The sequence below is a fragment of the Heteronotia binoei genome, chromosome 2 (assembly GCF_032191835.1).
Source record: "Heteronotia binoei isolate CCM8104 ecotype False Entrance Well chromosome 2, APGP_CSIRO_Hbin_v1, whole genome shotgun sequence".
NCBI classification, from domain to species: domain Eukaryota; kingdom Metazoa; phylum Chordata; class Lepidosauria; order Squamata; family Gekkonidae; genus Heteronotia; species Heteronotia binoei.
Window position 1 is genome coordinate 116,957,779 of NC_083224.1, and position 21,107 is coordinate 116,978,885.

Here is a 21,107-nt window from a genome sequence, read left to right on the forward strand (position 1 = left end):
TAAAAATTAATTTTAGGTCTAATTCTTGTTTGATGTAAAAAACTATACCCCTTTTTTTCTCCTTGGCCAATGAACAAAATTCCATGCCAAGTTGTTTGTTCCATAAAAATTTATAATCCATTTGTTTGATATGTACTTCTTGCAGGCAAATTATGTTACATTTTTGTTTCCCAATCCAATGAAAAGTTGCCCTTCTTTTGGGGGTGAATTTAGTCTATTTATATTCCAAGATATTAATTTGTAATCCATAATGGTTTTTATTCTTGATCTGTTCCCCCAAAGTCCTTATGCTCCCCGCAAAACTTTGTTATTTCCTGAGTATTTGTGATGATAAATTTCCATCCTTTAAATTCAAAACGCAAGTCCTCTGGGAGTACCCATCTGCATCTCATTTCTTTTTCTCTCAGCTTTTCTGTTAACTTTTTATAAAGTCTCTCATTGCTGATGATTTTCCTTGGCAATTCTTTCATGATTCTTACTCTACTGCCATCCACCTCCAGTGTGCTCTCAAATTGTTTACTCAGAATCTTTCCCACCATATCTCTTGTCACAAATCTTACTACCACATCTCTTGGTAGTTTGTTTCTTCTGGCATATTCCAAATTTACCCTAGAGATGCAGTCATAGAAATGGTTAGTTTCATCTGGGTCTTCATCTAAAAATTCAGCAATAATTTTTATTATATATGTCCTTAAGTCAGTCTCAATAGATTCAGGCACCCCTCTTAACCGAATATGATTTTCCATTAATTTACAGTCTAGTAGTAATGCTTTCTCCTGCATTTTTTGAATAGTAGAATCCACTGTGTCCATTCTTATTCCTTGGTCTTTCACCTTTTCTTCCAACTTTCTTTAACGCTGCTTGAGAGTCTTTTCTGAGATCTTCAATGTCTTTTTTAATTTCTTTTTAAACTTCTTCTGCACTGGACTCAATGTCTTTTTTAATTCTTTATTTCTTTATTTGACTCCTTTATTATCTTTACCAATCTTGCTTCCATAAAATCCATTGCATCTTGCCATTTGGCCATTTTTTCTTCTTCAAGTGACCCAGCCCTCGTTCGGATCTGCTTTGTTACTGATTTTTGCGCAGACATCACTGTTTGCCCATTACTTAAATAGGCTCTAAAGTTGACCTCTCAGATTTGCTTTTCAAGTACTCAGTCTTATAGATTGGACCATGCCCTTTTATATAAGCCCAAAATCGCCATTCCCTGATGCTCCTAAGTCCAGATATTAATTTTTTAAAATTTTTATTCCTTCAAAATGGCATCTGCAGCTTTTCTGTCCTTTTAAAAAGTTTTTTCCTTTTTTCTCCTAAACTGCACCAAAGTTGATTCTGAACATTTGATCCAATAGATTTCACCTTTTAATGATGTTATCTGCCAGCTCCACTATTTTTAATGTCCTGTTTTCTTTTAATTTTTAAAATTTTGACCTTCTTATAATGGCCACCAGTACTTCTGATTTGAGGTCCTAGAGAGGGCTGGGAGACTTGCTATTTTCCTTTCTCTTAATGGCTCCTTCCTTCCTTTCTTGCCACGAAGTCTCGTTTTCAGTGGTTAAGAAGTCTCGCGTTATTTCTATGACGACATTTCCTGTGATGTATTCACCAAGTCAACAGTTTCCTCAGAGGGGGTTGTCTGTTCCCTCCACCCCATAAAAAGTCTTGCCATGAAAATGTTGTGAAAGCAACATCACCCCAGAGTCGGAAACTGGTGCTTGCACAAGGGATTATCTTTACTTTAAGCAGAATTCTACCAATAGAGAAATTTTAATTATATTCATTGATCAGTTGGTATGAGACACTATTTACTCTATAAAGTTACATGGAAACTGCTGTACAGAATTATCATCTAAATTTCATATGGTTCTTCTGTGTATCAGCTCCCTTTTAATTCATATGGTTCTTCTGTGTATCCTCCCTTTTAATTCAAACACATACTCTCTTCTGTTTTTACCTTTGTCTCCATTCAAAAACAGGAGAAGCTGATCTTCCCCACCTTCTCTCCCACAGACCTCTGCATAAACTCCACAACAAACCACTCATTCTGTATAGGTTCCAGAACTGTCACAAGATACCTTTCTCTTGCAAAGAGGCCAACCATCATTTTGGTTGGGCTGGCAATCATGCCAATTATTGTAATGGCATAGGCAACAAAATGATATTCAAACGCTTGTGACAGGAAAGAGAATTGGAAGTTCTTTAGGGCAGGGGTGGCCAACAGTAGCTCTCTAGATGTTTTTTGCCTACAACTCCCATCAGCCCCAGCCAGCATGGCCAATGGCTGAGGCTGATGGGAGTTGTAGGCAAAAAAACATCTGGAGAGCTATCGTTGGCCACCCCTGCTTTAGGGCATATATGGGCTATTCACACAGGTTTTAAAGAGGGTTGGGAAGAGAGGACAAAAGACTTATTTAATTATTTCATTTATAGTCCACTTTTCTTGCAGAGACTCAAGGCAAAACTTATTTGGGCTTGCAGATGGTTACAGAAACAACAAGCAGCAAGAACGGCAGACTGGTGACACAGAAAAGAAGGTTGCTGTTTTTGAAAAATCCAAGGCTTCCTACCCTCAACACACACACACTACTGGATGTGTTGTGGTTTTAATACTACATCTGACTTCCTATGATTTCCACTTTGGCATCTGGCTTGGCACTGTAGTTTGAGTCCTTTGTTGCACTTTACTTTAGCAGGAAAAAAACTTGCAATGTTGTTGTAAGTAACAAGTGATCCTTTTAAAATATTATAGTATGTAATCTTGTACAAGCTAACTACATGCTGAAGGAAGAAGAACTGCCTTTTATAGTTCTAAATTTATCTAGCACTAATTAGAGTTTAATTTTAAAAAGGGGAAAATACAGGTAGCAATTAATTTTCAAGTGCATTAACAAGGTACAGAAAAGTAGGATTCTCACATGACATTGCCAGTGTCATTGTAAAACAGAAACAGAGTGCCTGAAAATCCACCAGCAAATGAGGTGACACTCTCAAAGGAAGAAAAGTCATCCATGCTGTATTTTCCACAATGAAAAAGGGGCAATATAGATTCTGGAAATGTCCCTAATTTCATGGTTTGGCAGATGCATGGTTAGGACGCAAGATGAAGTCATGCCTATCAGGTGAATCTCATTCTGTAGTGAAGTATTAATCTGCTGCTGATATACTTTGAACCTCACAGTTTGAAGGAGAATAATGGCATCTGTGGAAAGTAGCAGGTTTCAGTCTCATTCAAATAACAAAGCAAAAAAAAGAGGAAATAATATATTTTATCTGCATATTTCATTATGCAAGAATGATCTTAAAACTGCAATGTCAATAAATATTTTCTGCAATGGCTACTGATGAACCAAACAGAATTTTTGCTTTACGGGGGTATATTTACAGATATTACATTTAATGGATTACTTATAGGTATAACAGTGTCTGGTGGACAGATAGTAGGTTGGATCCTGAGCTTCATTTGTGAAAAACATTGAGAGCATAAATCTTCTCAGAGTTATTCCCAGTGTCACAGCACCCATGTAAAGTAATGCCACACAGATCAGGAGACTGAAATCACTACCTTCTACTCAGTAGAGGAACCTCCTCAATTCTAGTGGAAAACCTTTCAAAACACCCAAAGACACTGCAGTCAAGAAGTGAGTCTGGTGGATGGCCAGGCAAATGGCTCTGACAAAGGGCTCCAAGAGGATGAGACTCTGAGAGGGCCTCAAATGGCACACAGGTTCATAGTAGGCTATGACTGATTTCACACTAGGCTTGTTCCCGGTGCTTCTCTTGGTTTTTGCACAAGCTGCCCCAGAGCTGTGAGCTGACATGCCACTTTTCCACAGCAAGCAAAATCCTCTTACAAGCAGTTTCTGCTTGCTGTGGAAAAGTGGCACACCAATTCGCAGCTCCGAGGCAGCTTGTGAGAAAACGGAGAGAAGCACCAGGGGCAAAAGGGCTCTCCATCCAAAACAAGCCCTAGTGTGAAATTGGTCAACACTGTTTGAGCTCTGTCTTTAAGTCAACATAAACAGCTTCTCTCCAATATTTATAGAAAATACTATAATGTCCTCTGCATTACAACACTCAGGTGAAAAAAAATTCAGCTTATTAAATGTCAAGTTTTTAAACAGAAGACAGTTGATTTAGTGCTCACCTATACTACTGTTTTTCACTAAAACAGCAGCAGATTGTTTTTGCTATTGATATTACATATATTTTATCTGGTTTATGTTTCTGCTTCAAAAAAGTGGCATGTCCATTATACATACTAAGTTTCAATTCCACACTAGAATTGCAACAAAGGTGTGTTACTTTATTTTTAAAAACTCTGCTTGCTATAACTTTTCTATACTAGTTTTGATGGCAACAGAAGAAAGCTACTGGTCATTTGGACTACTGTTTGAACATTCACATTAAGTAATCTCACAATACAAGAACCCGTGGGCATTCGATGAAATTGCTGAGCAGAAAGGTTAAAACGGATAAAAGGAAGTACTTCTTCACCCAAAGGGTGATTAACATGTGGAATTCACTGCCACAGGAGGTGGTGGCGGCCACAAGTATAGCCACCTTCAAGAAGGGTTTAGATAAATATATGGAGCACAGGTCCATCAGTGGCTATTAGTCACAGTGTATGTGTGTATATAAATTTTTTTGCCACTGTGTGACACAGAGTGTTGGACTTGATGGGCCGTTGGCCTGATCCAACATGGCTTCTCTTATGTTCTTATGTTCTAATCTTAATTATGTAGCCTGAAAACTGCAGTCAACAGGCAGTTAAAATACTCACTGTTTATTCAAGCTCAGGCTGTGGTTTCAAAAATATATCTTGAAAATCTTATTTTTGTGTAAGGTACAGATTCTCATACTTAAAGTTACTGGAGAGCTTTTGGTTATATTGTGATTTACATATATTGAAAACTGAAACTGACTGCATGTGCATAAACAACTACTCTGGAATCTCTCTTCCTACCAATTTTTTTGGAAATGAATACGCAATTTCAGGTTTAGAAACTTAATTTTTGAGGGACAACAACTGTGAAATAGTTGTTGACCTGCTCTTAATGTAGGGCTCAATAAATTCCAGGGGATCCTCAGTGATCCTCAGAAGAAGTACAAATTTATTTCAGATCATATGTTTTGCTGTATGACATAAATACACATTTGTCAGCTTTACAACATTCAGTAATGGCAGATTAATTCTTCTCTTAACCAGCTGCTTTCTAGGCTGGCTTTGATATTCAATTAAATAGCTTTTCAAAGCAATAATGAAGCTATGAGAAACTGGGGAGAAATCTCAGAAGCTAAGCAGGGTCAACCCTGGCTAATATTTGGATAAGAAACCTCCAAGGAATGCCAATATTGTGACATGGAGGCAGGCAATGGTAAGCCACCTATGAATATCTCTTGCCCTGAAAACTCGACAGAGTCACTGTAAGTCAGCTGTGACTTTACAGTACTTTCCACCACCACCATAGAAAAATCAACAGCAGTCTGGCAACATCTTAACATGTGAAGACTGTTCAGATTTAAATATCCATGAACAGTTTACAATATTTTGTGAAGCACTGGGAACTATATGGGACTCTTAGAAATAAAGTCGATCAAATCCATACATTGTTCACTACTTTTATTTCTATTCTTTTGTTCTTCCTAATCAAACATAGGATGATCAATTTCTAGGCAGGTTCAATCTAGTCTCTACCCCCAAAAGCATTCAATGTGATTATTGCAGGGTGTCTATGTGTTGCTCCAGATGTTTCTCCTCTAATAAAACAACTGTTAAAAATGTCTAACAATGGTGCCCCCCTTCATCCCAGAGAGTCCATTCCACAGAGGGATGGAAAAGGCATGGACTCTGGCTCATGGCAGACAGACTACCTGGGGAAATATTTGGATATACCTTTGGATATTGATCCTAGGCCATGAAGGGCTTTAAAGGTCATAACTAGCATCTTGAACTGGATTTGGAAACCATGGAGATGGACGTGTGCCTGGGGCATTTAAACTGCTGTTATCAACACCAAGCCTGGAAAATAAGCAATGTATTCATTTTAATTTATTATTACATATGTTTGTGTTATTTAAACTGAATCAAGTAATCACTGGATAAAAAGGAATATATTTTGAGTAACAGCAAAGGAAAGAATAGTCAGCAAGAACCTTCATCAAAAGTCCTAACTTGTTCTTGCTCAGAGCTACCAACTCATGGCTATGGCTTGTAAATGCACGCAAGCAGTGTCTGCTTTTGCTGTTGTTCATATTCTTGAAACCCTATAGCTGTTATCCCAAGATGATAATCTCCATTTTTGGCATCACATCATCATATGGGGCAGAGGTCAAAGGACACCCACTAGCTCTTTCACCAGCTTAGATGAAAAGAGGGGGGGGGGGGGAATCAATTTCAACCGTAAGACTCTAGTATGTCCTGAAACAGTCAAAGCAGTACAAAAGCAGTCAAAGCACCAAAAAAACAAAAGCCACTGATAACACAGCATTAGAAGCAATATTTCAACCCATACATGAAAATGTTGTAAGTACACAGATAGGGGAAAGGCCAATTTGGATGCTTAAGCATAAATAACATACTGAAGACCATTACAGAAATTGGTAAGTATGTGAAAATTAGATACACATATCACTTGAGTGAGTTTGCCTTTAAAAAGAACAAAATAGAAAATACATATCATTTTATAGTATACTCCAGAATCTTTTACTAAGCATTTATATTAAATACATCAGACATAAATTCAAGACACTGATCAAAATAATTATCTGCAATTTCCTTTGATATATTTCTTTAAGCTAACAGAACAGCAAGAAAAGTTGATATTGGTGGCTTTTTAAAAAAAAAAAAAATCAATGCCATCATATATTCCTGTGCAGCATCCCTCAGTTCTGTATCCAGCAATGAAAACATACTGTGAAACAGCTTGTGCAAGATGAGCTTCATCAACAATAAGTAATTTTTATTCTGTGTAAATGGCTGAAAACAATGAAGGTGATTAAGTGCTGCAGACATGTAGTCACAATTTAGGAAACTAGCAAAATAATTATAGTAATAAAAATAGTTACTCTTGAAACAAAAATTTAGTTTGGGAACTGTTTGTAGGACTTATTTTACTGATAGATGCCAGGATATGAAAAACACATTACTAGACTTGTAGGCTTCATTATATAAATGGGTATTATTCTGACTTTCCTGATTCTCCAAAGAATCTCCCTTTAAACTTGCCCAGATAGTTTAAAAATTATTTTAGCTAGAACTTTATATAAAACATCAATAAAAATGTATAGCTAAGGGCATACCAAACTCAATGTCTGAGTGACCTTGGGTCAGTTACTAAGCCAGCAGGGTGACCTTGGGTCAGTCACAGTTCTCTCAGAACTCTCTCAGCCCCACCTACCTCACAGGGTGTCTGTTGTGGGAAGAGGAAGGGAAGGCAATTGTAAGCCGCTTTGAAACTCCTTTGGGTAGTGAAAGGCAAGGTATAAATACCAACTCTTCTTCTTCAATGTAAGGTATGCAACTTTCAATTTTTCAAAATATAAATTGAACGTTTCAAGTCTACACGCACCATAGTATCTTCCCTATTCAAAGCACAAACTATGATCAGTCCATGAAAGCTGAATGGGGGATGCAGATCTCAACCTTTCACTCTCATATAACCACCATAAGGCTATCAGATACTCTGAGCAGTGAAAATTCTGAAATCACAGAATGCCTTGAAAGCAAACTATTCAACAAATATTCACTGTTTATTTTTAAACTTGCAATCTACAAGAAAATAGAATGAAATAATTTCTCATATTTGACAAGGATGATGAGCAAGGACTACAAAATATGAGTGCTCCCCATATCTATAACATATACCAGCAACAAGAACTAATGTGGAGAAATACCAGATAGGGAATGTACATGTTCTTGCAGTAACTTCCAAGTATTCTGGTGAGCTGGCCAGTAGCAAAGTCAGACCCAACTTCTAATAAAGGACTGAAGAGTTACAGTGTTCTATATATGAAAAAAGTATAGCATTACAGCAGGCTGGGACATGCATTTCACATTAATAATTTAATAAAAGCTGTCAAAGGTCCCTACTGCTACCTCATCACAAAAACTCAGAACAACCATGTTTGCAGATATTCACAAACAAGCATGTTTTTTGGCACAACACAAAAAAAAATCTACCTATCAAAGCCTAATTTCTTGCAAGAAAGGAAAAATCCCATTCTTCCATTGGTTCCTAATTCCTCTTCCTCTCCCCACATCTACCACATCTTCCTCCACTTTGCCACCATCAACTTCATGCCATCACCAACACCTCTTTCCACCTCAACATCCCAACATCCACCTCAACATCCCACCTTCTTCACTTGTCCACCATCACCTCCATTCCTCATCTTCTCTTTCTGAACCCTTCCTTGCCTCTCCCCCCACCTCCACATGTTTCAACTGTGTTTCTGGGATTGCTAGACAACTTCAAAATCATGGTTAAAATTTCACAACACAGCGTCACAAGATCTTGTTTCCCCTCTGCAAGTTGCAATATCTGTACAAGTGCAGGTATCAATTCAGGAGTCTTATGTCTTTTCAGAAATCTGGTCACTAGTATGATGATGATAATGACGGCTATTACTTTTTAACTTTTAGATCTTTCTGCAAAACTAGGAGCTACCATATCCATACATAGCCCCACTGGGCAGATTTTTTAAAATGTCTCTCTGCAGCCATGTTCCAAATTAAATATATAGATACTCCAGTCTTCACATGTGTGCCAATGTTGCTTAACAGCAACTTTAACTGAATTTATCATAACATTATACTTGAGACAGATTTATTTAACAAATTCTCAATTAACTCTCTACAAGTCTCTAAAATTTTACCTTCCCTCCCTATCACTGCTGAACAGCAGCATGTGCAGAGGGAGGACAATAAAGGAGAATTAGCAGTTCAGTTTGTTCCCGTCAAACATTTTCCCTAAGCAAAAGTCATCTAGCAGTCTGCACAGGTCTTGCTTCTGTGGTGGTCTATTTCTGCCTATAAAGACAAGAACCCTCCAGCAGGTAAAGACGAAGAGCAGTGCAAACTGTTTTCTATCAGTAGACTTTCTTCCTGATCAATAGCTATGCAGGTGGCAGGGAAGATACAAAATGTTTACACTAATCACCGGGGCTTTTTTGTAGCAGGAACTCCTTTGCATATACGCAACTCCTTTGCGTATTAGGCTACACTCCCCCCTGCTGTAGCCCACCCTCCAAGAGCTTACAGGATTCTTCTTACAGGGCCTTCTGTACGCTCTTGGAGGATTGGCTACGTCGGGGCGGGGGGGGGGGGTGTAGCCTACTATGCAAAGGAGTTCCTGCTACAAAAAAGCCCTGCTAATTAAAGAGCTTGTTTCTTAATGTGTATTCTCCTTCCCTAAATTGCAAGATAGAAACTTTAGTTCTGACACATTTCATGCTTTAGGTCAAATAAGGTATGATGGACATCACTGATTTCACATATCTGAATCTTAAATAGGACTGCATTGGGAGGAGAGCTGGGACTGAACCCTTCCATGGCTTCATTATTTGAAATGCTGTTATTACTCCTTTAAAGGGGAAAAGGGTGTTCTTAAAAAATAAATTTTAAAAAGTGACGACCTTCTCATTGTCTTTTAAACTCACTTATAACCATGAGCTATGTGGTGCCCCAATTTAGCCTTGGGCAGAAATGGAAGAGAGCAGCTAACTCTTTTAATGCCATAAGTTTCTACAAATTAAAAGGACACTGCAAGTCAGTTTCAACTAGTGAAACTGCATGGGGGTACAATGGTTAACCCTCCCCCCAGCTCTGATCCATATTGGGGCCCTGATTACTGTAATTTGGCATTCAAAAACTGATTGGAAGATCTGATCACAGATCTCTCTGGAGCTCATTTGTTTTTAACTTTAGGCTTTCAATTTCTATAATATCCCCTATTTATCAAAGAGAAAAGGGAGTTAAACTACTAACACATCTTCAAGGAGCAAAAACAATTCCAAAGAGGAATGGTGCTTTTAAACATAGAATCCCCAGCTTTCTTTCTCGTTTTTTTTTAAATAAGTACAGTACAGAGAATAACAATGATGTTCACAAGATCAATGTAATAAAAATGACACATTGCACCCCAAGGTCATCATGTATCAAAATACATTTTAGGCTCAAATCAAAGCTGAGAGCAAATGCAAACAATATAGGGTTGGGGCTTAGGGTTCCTTCTGTGTAGGTGCTATTTAAATCAGAAAGATTGCTTGACTACCTGATGTGCAATTACCTTATGAACAGCTCCGGGAACTACCAAAGCATCTGCAACAAAACTGTGCCTAACAGTAAACACAGAAGAACAGGCAGTGTTTTTGTGGGCTGTCACAATAACATGACATTGTGTACAGCTGTAACAGAACAATGGGAACAATTACTCAAGTCACTCAACAAACTCAGTTTCCACCAGACATATATGATTTCAACTGGAATCCTGGATGCTGAAGCTGCATTTTTAAAACATCATACAATCACCTTCCCCGTTTATTTCATCCTTGTTCCTTTGCTTGACAGTAGGGATTGTAATGAGGGTAATCATGAGAATGAGGTGGTTCTTCCGAGAGGGTTAAAAGAAAAGACCAATACAAAGTCTATCAAACAATACAAATCTGTTTTATAAAAACGCATGTCACAAATGTTAACAGAAACTTCTACTGTTGAACTTAAAGACACAAGCAGAACTTTTTAAACTAAGTTGTGCTGAAACAGGGAAAGACAAGTTGACATGAGGATGTGATGGGTTCTGCTGTCAATGACTGAAGACCATTACCATGAAGTGGGGAAATTATGGAGAACGTGAAGCTTTTTTTTTTTTTTTAATTACACGGGACGGTCACCATGCTGTGCCTATTCTAAAAAGGATTCTAAAATAGAGTATTTTCACACACACCACGGTGCTGCACCCTAAAAGGAGGGGAGGGGGGCTACAACAGCTTGCTTCTTTACAGCCTTGCAGGATCCTTTCAGCAAGTGGAAGTCGTCCACAATGCCTGGCTTTCCCAAATGCTGAGGTCTGAACGCGGAGAACGGCAACACAAAGCAAAAACTATGAGGAATTAGGGCACAGCTTACCCGACGGCGAGGGGGGAGGGGTCTGGGTCGCAACGCAAACTAGGGGGGAAACCAACGGCCAACGACTCCAAAGATCTTAGCACGTTCAAAAGCGAAATGTTTTAAGCGGAGGGGGGAGAAATATCTGCTTTACTATTACGTGCATACACACACTAGAGATAATATATCTACACGTGTCCACTTTGTTTTCATACGGAAGAGGCAGAAAAGAATTATTGTACGGAAGGAGCGGCCCCTTTTCTACCTCCGTATCTTCGCACATGCTCTCAAGAAGCTCAAAGTGCTCCGCCCGCAGGTGAGGGAGCCGAGGGTGCAGTACCAAAGGCGACAGAGGATCCCAGCTTTGAGTTATATAGTACACCCTCCCCACATTCCCAAGAAGAGCAAGGGCTGCCCTCATGGCGCACTCTCCAAGGGCGGGCGAAGAGCGTCAAAGACGCGCCGCCAACGCAGATATACCGAGCCAGCAACCCCCAGGGACTCCCCCCGCCTTCGCCCAGCGCCTCCGAGCCCAGTCTCTCGAGTCGTACCCGGACTCACCTTGCCCGGCCAAGCCCTCCCTCCTGCCCATGGTGCGCACGGCAACCAAGGCAGCTGCTCCTCGCCGCCCGCCTGCTTCGCGGGCTTGCCTCTTCCTCTCGCTCTTCGCCACTCAGCCCATACGTTGCTCCGCCAGCTTCTCCATCCCCCTCCGCTCGCTGGGTGCATCCGCCCCCTGCCGCCTTTGCCCTCTCAGGCCCCTGACGACGACGATGATAAACTGAGAGCAGCCGGCGAGAGAAAGAGCGCGCACACAAGGGTCGCTTGTTGCTACCTGCTTCTCTCTCCCACCCCCAAGGAGCTGACTGAAAAGCGGGGGGGGGGGGGGGATTTAGCTCCTTTTTATTTCTGAGGCTATACGAGGATGTCCCTGGTGTGTGAGAAGAAGGGGGGCGGGGAGAGAAAACCATACTGAATTATCCGCTCATGACTCGATCCCACTCATGTCGGCCAGCTTTCAAATCAAGGGAAAGAAGCATTACTAGCCAAATGGTACACCACCGCGCCACTTTTTTGCATCCTGCTCGCCAGGATTTTGTTGGTCTATCCTACAATCTCCACACCATCCGAAAGTTTGCAACCAGAAAGTGATTGCCGGTTACTGCTCAGCCACCGCTACCAAAATGAGCTTGAAGGGAAGACTAAAAAGGGGATAACAGGGACATGAGAGGTTTTTCTCCACGCTTGCAGCTGTCACATTTCTCTACATAATGGTGCTGTTTGATGTCCCTCCCCCTCAACAGAGGGGTAGGGAGCTTTTTTATAATTACACCTAGAAAATAACTTTAATTTGCCAATTTCATTAAATGATGGTGTTGAAGAGAAATTATATATAGTTAGAGACAATTCTCTCTAATGGGGAAAACGAATGCTGTAAATCCATAATTTCCCTTTAATGAGATCATTCTTACATATTCCTGAAATTCTCTCTCTCTCTCTCTCTCATATATATAAGACTTCTTTCCTAAGATATGTGTATGATTGCTGAGATGGAACTCCCATCCCATCTTGGAGCAACAGTTTCCTGGCCATGATGCACTATTCTACGTAGGCCAAGATGGGTAGTTGTATTACTGTGTAGCAGTAGACAATTATACTCCATTCCACCCATTTAAAGCACTTGCACCTTTTGCATGCTTCTTAACAGCATGCCAGCCATTTTTCATTAGTAAATACTTCCGAGGAAAGATAAATCTTAAATGAAGTTTGATTCCCCACTTCTGAAAATAGGCAGTTTCTTGGAAAGTGGTTTGTTTGTGCTGCTCATGCACTTGTTGCTGCATTTTTTATCCACCCTAGGAAACATCATCATCATAACAAATAATGTGATGGGGTGTTTTTTTCCCTTCACGCGGCTCCTCTCAGTCACCCATGAAAATGTAATGAAGCATTTAGGGCTGCTACCTTTGGAGTCAATGAGCTGAGCATATGTAGTCTAATGCACTTGCTGCTGAGGCAATAGGGTCTACTGCAAGCAGATCAGAAGTCAGAGAGATGCAATCTTTTGAACACAAAATTCATGGCCCATTAAACCTATTCTGTGATACCAGTTTCTCTACAAATAGGACTCCCCTTGCTCATTCCTCTGAATAAAAACAGAGGCATCCATTGGAGTGTCCTGAAAAATCTCCATTCACACTACAGAATGTGTATTTGAGAATTCACATGTTAGTTTATTTCATAGTGATATCAAGAGATACTTCATTGTAAAGATGACTTTACCCCTCCACTGAGTTATAGCTTGTTTCACTACTGGACTTTGGATTGCTTCATATGTTGTTTTCCTTATATGAAAAGTGCTTCCAAGTTCCATTGGGCACATGAACTGGGAACAGGGGCGTAGCTAGGGCTTTGGGGGCCTGGGGCCCAAGATTTATGTGGGCCCCCCTATGTGTGTGCACGCCGCCAGAAACAGGATATGATGTCACTTCCGGTGATGTCACTTCCGCAAGATAGCCACCACTTGCGAGGGAGCCCTGCTGGAAACAGGAAGTGATGTAACTTCCCCAAAATGGCCACCACTTGTGCGGGGGGGGGGAAACAGGAAGTGGTGTCACTTTGGGGGGCGGCACCCCCCCCAAGATGGCACTGCTGGTGCGATCTAGGTCATGTGATTGATAACCTGATTGCCCCACCACACCATGTGACAGGGAGAAATGCCACAAGCAGCCTGCTGGCCCAGCTGTTCCCCTTGTGCCCTGAACTTGTGGGACTTCTATATTAAGCAAGCTTACAAGAAAAACAAGGAAAACAAAAACAGGCATGCTGATGTGGCTTTGTGCCAGGGGCTGTGGCCTAATATGCAAATAAATTCCTGCTGGGCTTCTTCTACACAAAAAGGCTTGTGAAACAACGGTGACACCAGGGGGTGTGGTCTAATATGCAAATGAGTTCCTTCTGGGCTTTTTTGGTAGGAAAAAAAGAATAAACATCAGATGTTTGAGAGCCGCCAGACATGAACATCAGGTGAAGGAAGGAAGGCAGGCAAATAGATGGGGAAGGGGGGTGGAGGTGGAAAGAAAGCAACTTCAACTTTAAATGTGTTCTCCGAGCTGGCCGATGGGGGGGGCTTTAAGAGCCACGCAATGTGTGCGAAAGAGCCAACATATCATATATATGTTTTAAACACCTGCAACGATGAAGGTTCCAGACCAAAATCCCGGCAGACTTGCGCAATGGCAGATCTACCGGCTGGCTGCGCCGGCGGGGCCAGAGAGACCGGCTCCGCGGTCAGGAGGCACCGGCGCCATGGCCACCCCCGCCCCGGCTCCCGCTCTATGACCTCGGCAGCTGGCAGCAGCGCAGGCCCCTTGCGCGCCGCGTGGAGCGCAGCAGCGCGCTCCCCGGGCTGCCTCGCCGGAGGCAGTGACTCATGAAAACTCATAAAGGTAAAGGTAGTCCCCTGCGCAAGCACCAGTCGTTTCCGACTCTGGCGTGACGTATCACAACATTTTCACGGCAGACTTTTTTACACGGTGGTTTGCCATTGCCTTCCCCAGATCTACACTTTCCCCCCAGCAAGCTGGGTACTCATTTTACCGACCTCGGAAGGATGGAAGGGTGAGTCAACCTTGAGAGGTGGCTAGCTACCTGAAATCAGCTTCCACTGGGATCAAACTCAGGTCATGGGCAGAGCTTGGACTGCAGTACTGCAGCTTACCACTCTGCGTCACAGGGCTCCTTAACTCCTACCCTACCACAAATTTTGCTAGTCTTTGAGACGCTACTGGACTCTTACTCTTTTCGACTTCATTCTCCAATTCTGACTAGTTTATTGCCTTTTGCTATTTTCCCATGCAACTTATACTATTCTTTCAATTTGTTAATGTCACTATCTTGCCATTGGATTCCAACTTTATACTATTTTGCATGCTTAATCGCTACCCAGAAGCTATATGTAGCGCTGCTAACTGTACCCCATTTCACTGTCTGAAGTGTGCTTTTAGCACATGAAAGCCTGCATTCTCAATAAAACTTTGTTGCTCTTAAAGGTGCTACTGGACTCAGCATGGTTTACAACTTGGCAAAAGCAAAACCCACAATCCGAAGGAGTGCTGCATGAAGTGGCCCAGCATTTACATTTTCCTCTAAGCTGCAGTCTTGTGAGCAAAAATTCTACTTTGTGAGCTACTGGCATTAAAGCTGTGAGCTACAGCATAAATTAGTGTGCTCTGGGGTCATCCTTTCTAAGCTAAGACAAAAATGTGTGAGCTGGAGGCTAAAAATCTGTGAGCCAGCTCACGCTAACTCAGCTTAGAGGGAACACTGGTCATAAGAAAATGTGAGTGACCAGAACACACTCTGTCCCTAAGTATGCTGCCTGCTCAGCATAACCTTTGCTATTATTCATTCGGCACACTTCTCTTTCATCTTCCTCATCCCCCACAAGGAGCTCAGAGCTGCGTCCAGAAATGCCTAATTCTTCTTTCCTCCATTTTATCCTCTCAATGACCCTACAAAGTAAGATCAAGGTGAGAGTAAGCAACCGGCCCAAGGTCACCCAGCAAGCAGAGAGGATTAGAACGTGGGTTTCCCAGATCCTACTCTGACCACTACATATCACAGCCTCTACCTTCTCTGACAAAAGTTTTTTTCAGAAGAGCCTTTTACAACTAGTGCGCTGCGTGGATTTCATAAATCAAGAAGCAGCAGCACAAGCAAAAGCTGGGAGTCGAGGGCAGCAAATCCTATTAAGAAGTGTCAGCTGCCAACCCCAGCTTAGAGCTGCTTCCCTGTTCTAGCAACCTCCAGATCTTTTCTCAGTTAAACCGGAGCAAGACCTCCCAATCGCGGCTAGGCTAAACCCATTCCCGCCTCCCCACCCGGGATTTGCCCCCAACTCACAATTTTGGGTATCCTTTGCGAGCACTGCGTGGCTCAAACTGCAAAGTCCCAAGAAGTTGATCTCCCCGCCTCCCGTTTCTAAGCAACAGTTACTTCCAGTTGCCGGCGGGAAGAGAAACGGAGGGTGATGGGAAGGGTAGTTTTTCCCTTCTGTGGTCCGAAATATCAGGACTAAGGAGAACTTCGGCAGCTCTACATCTAATCAGATTTTGCATTTCAGTAGCAACGTGAGTGGCGGCGGCGGGGACGCCAGGCAGCCGGCTTCTGAGGGGCCCCTTGGCATTGCCAAGGGGCCCCCCAGACCTGGGGCGACCCGCCCCCCCCGCCCCCCCTCCCTACGCCACTGACTGGGAAGGTATGATTGGCTGTTGATGTACATGTGAGTGTATGATTTTTCAAAAGGGTGATATCTACATGTTTCCTAAATGGAAATTTTTTGTGATGAAAACAATATAACCCATACAGGCTTTTATAGGCCTTCAGAGCCCACTTTTGGATGAGGCCTGTGCATATAAGAGCCTGCTTATATAAGGGCATATAAGGCCTATAAAAGCCTTCAGAGCTGACTGAAAGCTCAGAGGAGTTGGATAAACATATGGAGCAGAGGTCCATCAGTGGCTATTAGCCACAGGGTATTGATGGAACTAGTTTGGTATAGTGGTTAAGTGTGCAGACTCTTATCTGGGAAAACTGAGTTTGATTCCCCACTCCTCCACTTGCACCTGCTGGAATGACCTTGGGTCAGCCAAAGCTCTGCCATAGGTTGTCCTTGAAAGGGCAGCTGCTATGAAAGTCCTCTCAGCCCCACCCACCTCACAGGGTGTCTGTTGTGGGGGAAGAAGATAAAGGAGATTGTGAGCCACTCTGAGATTTGGAGTGGAGGGCAGGATATAAATCCAATATCACCATCTTCTCTGTCTGGGGCAAGTGATGTTATGTATTCTTGGTACTTGTGGGGGGGAGCAGTGGGAGGGCTTCTAGTGTCCTGACCCCACTGATGGACCTCCTGATGACACCTGGGTTTTTTGGCCACTGTGTGACACAGAGTGTTGGACTGGATGGGCCATTGGCGTGATCCAACATGGCTTCTCCTCTTATGTTCATAAAGGCCTTAAGAGCTCACTCTCAGAGCTTAGTTGGACTGGCCTGACTCAGAAGTTTAAATGCTTTTGGAGCTCACTCAGGATGGGGCCAAACTCCCAAACTTGGCAAACTGGTTTGGCCAATGGAGGAGTTTGTTGGAGGTTCAGAGATCATGAAAACCCCAAACTTCCATTTTCCCAGTTTTTGCCAATCCCTTCTGCACACTTATCCTTACTAGAATAGCAGAACATAAGAACTTGGAATTCAGCTGGCTCTGCAGACACAGTCTATAGACATACTCTACAGAGAAGAGTGTCGCACAAAATCTTACGCAAAATCTTTTCTTGCCACTTTGGACTACAAAACTAGAAATGGGAAATTCCTGTGTGTACATACCTTTTAGTGGCAGAATGATCAAATTAGGAAGATTATAAGTGATGGATCTACGTGGAAATCACATATTTCCTCACAAGTGTATACCTCCTTCACATATACTGCTATGCCTCCATCCTTTCTCATTTGCCTGTCTCTTTTAAATAAGTTGTATCCCTGAAGTCTAATATTCCAGTTGTGAGTGTCATCCCACCAAGTTTCAGTAAGGCCTATTATGTCATAGTCTCCTTCCCTTATTAGGACTTCCAGTTCCTCCTGTTTGTTTTCCATACTCTGTGCATTAGTGCAGAGACATTGGAATGCACGTTTTATGCATCCCGAGGGTTTCGTTTCCATACAAACCTGCAAGTTAACATTACCTAGTGTATGCACCACTCTCTGCAAATCTTTAATGCTCTTATCCCCATGATACGAGGCTTTGAATTATTGTCTCGCTCCCCCATACAATTTAGTTTAAAGCCCTCCTTATTAGGTTAGCAAGGCTATTACCAAACACCATTTTCCCTACCGCCGTATGGTGCAAACCATCTCCTGATAGAAGACCACCATCTCAAAAGCGTAAGCTATGGTCCAGAAATCTGAATCTTTCCTGATGACACCATCTACATAGCCAGTCGTTTATTTGAAGTATTCTTCTTCCTCGTCCTAAGCCATGGCCTTCAACAGGGAGAACTGATGAGTACACAACCTGTGCATCCAGCTCCTTCATCTTCTGACCCAGAGCCACATGGTCTTTTCTAATATGTTCAGGGCTATGATGGGCAGTATAATTCATTCCCACATGGATCAGCAAGAAAGGATAGTAATCCGTGGGCTTGATAAGAAGAAGAATTGCAGATTTATGAGCTGTGGTGTTGGAGAAGACTCTTGAGAGTCCCTTAGACTGCAAGAAGATCAAATCAGTCAGTCCTAAGGGAAATCAACCCTGACTATTCCCTGGAAGATCAGATGCTGAAGCTGAAGCTCAAATACTTTGGCCACCAAATGAGAAGGGAGCACTCACTGGAGAAGATCCTTATGCTGGGAAAGACAGAAGGCAAAAGAAGAAGGTGATGGCAAAAGATGAGATGGCTGGACAGCATTACTGATGTAACTAACACGAATTGAGCAGACTTTGAAGGATGGTGGAAGACAGGAGGGCCTGGCATGACTTTGTCCATGGGGTCGCAAAGAGTTGGACTTGACTGTGCGACTGACCAACAACAACAAACCTCTGAATATTGGTACCAGAAGGCAACATCAAGGGAAGGCCTCAGCCTCTTATGCTCTGGTGTTGCTCCTGCTGCTAATTCCCCAACAGAGTAAAATAAACAAACATTTGACATCCCATATGTGCATGAATAATACAGAAAACAACCTACATATGAGAAACAATCCACTACAGTTATAATTAGAGCATTTAGTGGTTGTGTTGAATTTAGGGATCTTCCGCATTCTACACTTTTCATGTACCAGAATTTAAGTGTTTGGATACTTAAAGACACAGCTTTTTTTGAGCAGGAACGCATATGAACGCAGTTCCAGCTGACTTGGTGTCAGGTGGTGTGGCCTAATATGCAAATGAGTTCTACAAAAAAGCCCTGCTTAAAGAGATACCAAACCTTAATTATGAACGGAAATAAATACTTTGAATGGAAGCAGTCAATTCTATATTCTCTACTCAAATGTAGGGATACAAGTCATACTTTTAATTTTTTTTACATATAAGAGAACAAAATTGCTCATGAGACTTCAATATGAATGCAAATGAACATGCTGTAATTATACTGTGCAATTTTCTATTTAAAAAAATAAAAAATTGAACAGACCTGAAAAGTAATTTGAATTGCAATACTTCATTGTACCCTTTCATTATGCAAGAGTTACCATAAGCAATCTGTTCCAATTTAATACAAAATATTTTTAGCTCATAACTTTACATTGAAGATAATTGAATGAGGACATTTAAATACTCATGGATCTTTTGTCCTCAAGTGCACAGTGTTAAACATAACACTGCCCTTGCACAACTGCCAGTGCGTCAGTGGAAGTTTCGTAGAAAAAAATGTAGATTATACTGCAAGTGAACAACCTGGACTTTTAAAAAAACACACAATAAATCATAAATTCAGTGGCCAAAATCTGACCATATTCCAATGACTTCAGGAACTTAAATGGATTTTTCTGCTAATTCTCCACCTCTCACTAAAGACCCCCTACATTGTTTCTGGGGATCAGCTGACTAGTGGAACAGTTGTGGGCAGGGCTGGCTCACCCAGTTGCCTAGGGTGCTGGGAGGGCAGGGGCGCCAAATTGGGCTCCCCCCCTCCGGTACCCACAACTGCCTAAATTTGTCTCACTCCACCCCACACTGCCAGCCCCCTCTCTTCCCTTCCACGGCTCTTCCCCCCGAAGCTCGCTGCCGCCACCCTTTCCCCAAGTGCCAAAGCTAGCCACTGCTGGCCTCCCCACAAGTGCTGAAGCTCACCCCCACGCTCTCCCCCCTCCCATGCTTGCCACAATGAATCTGGGCTCTACCGGCTTCAAGGCATTCGGCCTTTCCACATTTTTTTAAATAGAAAGCTGGAGGAAGCTTTGTTCCCCCCTCACTTCCGGAAAGGAGCGGGGAGAAGCCTCTTCCAATGTTCTATTAAAAAAACCCACGGAGATGCTGGTTGCCTTGAAGCCAGTAGGGTCCTCTTCAGCGTTGTCCCGGCTGAGTTGTTTGCTAGAGAGGGCAAGTGGTGGGGGGAAGAAAGTGGAAAAGGCTAGTTTTCCTGCCTGTGTGTGTTTCCAGGAGGGGGGGTTGCTTCTGAATCACCAAAGGGGACAGCAGGGGCTTCTGGCAGGTAACAGTGGAGAAAAGCTATACAGCAGAATCCTGGGAAGGTTTCCTTACAAGTAAGATGGGGGATGGGGAGGTATAAGCTCCTAAATTAAGAAGAATGTTGGTTCCCATGTATAGATTCAGGTGGGGAGCCAGGTTGGTTTGCAGCAGAACAAAGTTCAAGTCCAGGGACACCTGTAAGACCAACCGAGTTTCATTCACAGTATAAGCTTTTGCAGGCTGCTTCAGTTCTATTAAAATGGAAGTTACGAGTCCATACATATAGCTAGAGGGTGAGCAGAAAATAACCATACAGCTTAATGATGATGTTTAACAGGACCAAGCAGGAATAACATGCTTCATTCTTATGGTTGCCATTTGACTAGGGTTCATTCGGGGGGGTGGGGGTGGGCAGGGATAGTGAAGGAAATATATCAAAATTGGAGGCTGATGGGCAGGTGTGCCCTTCTTAATTGTGGGATGCTGAGAGTAATAAACTGAGACCCTGTTTGTCAAGCTCCTTCTGTCTCAAGCTTAATGCAGAGTCTTAGTTAAAGACTCCCAGGGGCTTTAAATGCTTTCAAAGTGTGATTTTTTTTTTTTAAAAAAAGGATGTTTTTAATTTTGTTAGCTGTCTTGGTGGCCTTTGTGGAGGACAGATGGCTGAGATCTGAACTTTATAAATAAAAATCAATTTTCAGCCACTGAGTTCTTAGGGAGGCCCACACCTGGTCGGGGTGCAGGGGGGAAGAATCATTCATGCCATTTGGTTGCTTCATGTTCCAGTTATTCATAGAAGGCTCTGTGAGGCAG